Source organism: Pollicipes pollicipes, unplaced genomic scaffold (genome assembly GCF_011947565.3).
Source record: "Pollicipes pollicipes isolate AB1234 unplaced genomic scaffold, Ppol_2.1 Scaffold_4881;HRSCAF=5763_pilon_pilon_pilon, whole genome shotgun sequence".
In the NCBI taxonomy this organism is placed as follows: Eukaryota; Metazoa; Arthropoda; class Thecostraca; order Pollicipedomorpha; family Pollicipedidae; genus Pollicipes; species Pollicipes pollicipes.
In genome coordinates this window covers 32099954-32104865 of record NW_023596576.1, presented here as the reverse complement: position 1 = coordinate 32104865, position 4912 = coordinate 32099954, and positions in this window count along the sequence as shown.

Sequence of the window (4912 nt, the reverse complement as noted above, 5' to 3'; positions counted from 1 at the left end):
TTCCTCAGGGCGCACCATAGCACCCTGGCTGTGGGTCGACCGTCAGCTGAACGCCGGGCGGTGAGTGGTCGTCTCCTGCGTAAAGTGGCGTTCCTCAGGGCGCGCCATAGCACCCTGGCTGTGGGTCGACCGTCAGCTGAACGCCGGGCGGTGAGTGGTCGTCTCCTGCGTTAAAGTGGCGTTCCTCAGGGCGCACCATAGCACCCTGGCTGTGGGTCGACCGTCAGCTGAGCGCCGGGACGGTGAGCGGTCGTTCTCCTGCGTAAAGTGGCGTTCCTCAGGGCGCACCATGGCACCCTGGCTGTGGGTCGACCGTCAGCTGAACGCCGGACGGTGAGCGGTCGTCTCCTGCGCTGACGCGTGAATGATCAGCTGGACTTCTCCGGGTCACCCGGTGACCTAGGGTCATCACGTGACCTCGAGAACGACTCCAGGGCTCTTCCATGTCATGCTCGCCGTTGCCGGGGTGGGACCGTGGCCAGCCACACCGTGGCAGGACGGGATCTGCGTGACTGCGGGGGGTGGGTGGACGTGGAGGCCGAACAACACTCGGGCGCGGTGGCGCCACCTGCCTTCTATGGTGGGTGGGTCGGCCTCCGGTGGCGCTACCTAAGCCAGCGAGCGCCTCGCCTGGCGCGCTGTGTAATCGACGCGGTTTTGATGCCATAGCTGTGTGCTTTGGCCGACACTTTCATTTGCTCGAATCTGATGACGGCGATATGAGCGGAATGCCTTGGTGTGCGAAGTGATACACGAATGCTTTCTCGTGCCTTCCATTGAGCACGACTTCCGCACGCATGGAGTCAGACAGGTGACCTTGCGTAGCGTCTGAAACATAGGTGCCGAAGTCGGTCTTGGATCACACTGGCACATCGCTACGCAGACGTTGCACTGAGTGGTCCGTATTGCCGCCGCTGTGCTGAGGCACTCCTAGCTCCCGTGGGGTTGGGGCGCGGGCTCACTCGGCGGAGCCAGGCCCGCCCCGTGGTCTCTCAGTGACGGCATCCCTGCTGCCAAGATCCTCCGGCATGCAGGAGGTGTGGACTGTCGTCAGGCAGCGAGGCCGTCCGAACCGGCGTCTGGTCACACTGGTCTGTAGTGGTCTGCACCAGCACTGGTCTGTGCTGGTCTGGACTGATTGTGGTTGCTGCAATCTGCGTGGCCGGTCTGCACTGGATTGTGTTCGTTTTGAAGTGGATCTAATCGCTGTTTCTCGGGTTGACATTGTCATTCGTCCACACTAAGCACAGCTGCTGGGAAGTCCTAACCACGGCACTTCCATACAAACAAATTCCAGCTGAGCGGGAAGTTCTGTCCGGGGCCAGTTTCGGCCAAAAGGTCAACGGATTTTTGTGCTGTGTCATAAAATGACGAGCCTTGATCCCATGGGATCCAGCGCTGCCGAGTGTGACGGGTCCGCGTCCAGGATCCCGGGATCCTGTTTTCGGGTATCATTGATCGCCCGGATGTCAGGCGGATCCTCCTGCACAATCTTCAACTGATAGTCAGCAGCGGGTCATGTAAGTCTTGTTTTTCTGGGACTCGGAAATCGCATGATACGGTGGTAAGATGTGTTGGCCCTGCCAGTTGAGTTAACTGAGATAATACTGTGTCTATTGCGCCAAGGGCACGGCCACGGCGGCGGTGCTGAACCCGACGCCGCGTGTGCCGCAGGCTCAAGGGCGACAACGACGGTGGCTTTGACCAGCGCAGCTCCAGCATCATCCGACTCAACAATTCGACCGTGCTCTATCTGCGAGAGGTCAAACCGCTTCCTGGCGCTTGTCTGTATCGTGCGAGAGGACAACTTCCGCAAGCAAGGTACCGGACGCTTGGCTGTCTGGCTGCGGACCGGGCCCTGCGCCATATTCCAGGGACGTTCAGAAACAAAACTACGGCATAAATGTTTCGAATAGGAGGCGGACCGAAACCGAGTAAGATCGAGGCTGAGAATAGACGAATGTGGTTAAGCCCACAATCAGTGCAAAGCTATACAGACCGCCAGCTATGATTTGACCCCTAATGTGGGACGCCTTGCTGTGGTATGTTGTTTCGTTCCGCAGCATTGAACCCGGAGAGGTGCCGTACCAGTCGTTGGGTACAGCGTCGTCGCGTGTTGACGTGCCCACCCCCCTCCGCACAGGGCTGATCGACTACAACTTCACCTGCTTCCGCAAGAGTATCCAGAAGATCTTTGAGCTGCGCTCGCGGCGCGGTCGCCTCTCGACGCTGCCCCCGATCGGCGCGGAGCCGGACGGAGGCGTGGTGGACGTGTGAGCGGCGCGGCCCGGCCGCCACCGGCGCCAGCTCGGGCACGCGCGGCCACTCTGCTAACGCGATAGTACTCTGCGCGCCGCCTCTGCGTACGGACGCACGCCGGTGTACCCAGACGATCGCCTTGTATAGGGGCGGTCGTTCCGCGGCGTCTGTGTTGACGCACTGGAGCATGACGCGGTTATGTGCGGAGCCTGGACCGTATGACAGACTCTTGAAGATGTACATGTAGCCGACTTGTAGGCCCGTGTTATGCGTATGCCATGTCCTTGGGGGCTGTACAGGTTCCGTATGCCATGGTTATAATTTTTCTGAGAGAATATTTATTGTCAGGTGAACCTGGCAGTACTATGATGCTCACCCTCCCCCTGTCGTTCGGATGTTTGGAGCATGTTTCGTGAGTTGAAAACATGCTACGCGGGGTGCTTGTGGCATGGGGAATGTAAGGCTCGGCTGTTGATGTATACTATGGGCGTCATATGACACGATGCGATTCATACCCGAGTTTGTAACTGGAACAACCGATTTACACCACGTTTGTGTGTGTTTGGTGACCAGGGGCGTGACCCCAGTGGGTAACTAGCCATCTGTCGGCGGGACGCGGCCCTCCGTTCGCCAGCGAATTTCACCTGACTGGCGGGGACAGCCCACCTTCCCTATGCTCGGACGAGTGGGACGCCTGTCCCACGTCCGTAACAGGAGCTGCAGCCGCTCCGGGTCAGTTATAACCGTGGCAGCGCGTCCCAGCACTGCTTGGTGGCTGCACGTACAGCTTCGTGGCCGTTCGACTGGCCACGCAGTTTTCGCTTCCCGTCGCACAGACGGGCGCTGAACTACGGTTGCGTGCTTCGTCCCCGCCTCAATGCTGCTCTGTACGCCTCGCGCGCCGCGCTCCTCGCACATGCAACATAGGGTACCAAAGCGCTCGGTGCCTAACGGTCCCTCGGCGTTTTCGTTGAAAAAGGGTGAGATTGTTGAGTTTAAATCGGACTGAGTTGGTGAGTTCTGTTTATTCTAGAGCATGGTCATACCGACGTTTTCGGTATGTGCATCGATTAACTAGTGAGGTCATTAGCGACCGAACGCCCCAGCCAGCAAGGATGCTGGAGAACGACTCAGGCAGAAGCTAAGCCCTGACCCATCACGCCCAAGGCCAGATAGGGCATTGAGCGTCCAATGATTCTCGCCTCACTTTCGTTTAACGTTGGCGTGACGTCAATAGTGCAGGGACCTCGACGCGCGGTGAGCCGCTGGACGCCGGACGTAAGGCCGAAGGGCAACCGAAACATCCAAATATTCGACATATAACGGAACAGGTGCCAGTGGAAGGTGCATATTACGAGCGAGCCGATTGAGTGGGATTTTGCGGCGAATCTGATGAGTGCTTGGCAAGCCTGTGCGATAAGCTATTAAGATGCAAGCTGATTGCGTGAAATGTAAAGGGAAGGCTCCACACTGGAAGATATTGAGGCCAGCACTAGATATGACGAAATAAGCTCTTTTGCAACTGTTGATAGTGCAAAAGACTGCTCTAAGACAACACAATTTTACTATTTAGTAACTGAGCTCCTCATTATGTCACTAAGCGTTTGAATGATGGTAGTGTCGCTGTCAGCGGTGTCAGGTTCGTCGTTGTAGGGGAGGGGCTGGCTCACTTGTAATACTTCAACGCGGCGAGGAGTGGCGCGTTTGGCATTGTTTTGGCTGTGGTTTGGCATTATTTTATTGTGTTCTAATGATCGGTTATGGCGCTTTTCTTAGCACGCACCCGGTTGGCCGACTAAACGCCCTTCGCTCGGGTGGGAGGGATGGGTCAATTCGAACCCTCTGAGATTTAAGAAAATAAGAAAGCTAGGTCCATCGAACTCACGGTGTATCTGCCTGTACGTGAACTCACTTGTATCTAAACTTGTGGCTTCTAGGTAATGACCTATGGGGCCAATAAGGTTAAACAAGGTCAAATTCCAGCTTGGTGGCCAAAATGATCCCAGACCTTCCCATGCAGCCGCAATGAAGCTAGATACCCGTTCTAAGAAACTGGTCACTGGTGCTCATTTAGGGTTGGTGACCTTGTGTGACTTTCAAAGATCGTGGCCAAAATCATACAAGTCCTTTTATTTTTACATTTGAATAAACGTCAAGGATTACGATGGGCAGCATGCTCGTAAAAACAAAATATTGACCCGGGTCATTTTAATTCGGTGGGCTATTCTGACCTCAAAGAGGGCTATGGAAGGAGGAAGGATATATATTATATATATATATATATATTATATTATATATGGTCACTACGTCAGTATATATATATATATATATATATAATATATATATATATATATATATATATATATATATATATATATGAAAGGTGGTTTCTGTCATCAATAAAATCAAAATAAGCACCCGGAAGTGCCCATGCAGTGAGCTCTAGGGTAATAAAACAGTTTGGTTTTGGCTTAGATCGGGCCGTATATCAACGAAATTTGTTATTTCAATTGTTGTACTGGCTAGGAAAATATTACAGAGGTATGCTTTCTTCTATCGCTCCGCAGTTGCATCATGTTATTCGATCCCCTAGATTCGCCGAATCCATGGCTTGATTTTGCCCTGCTGTAGGTCACTGACCATGCAAGATACA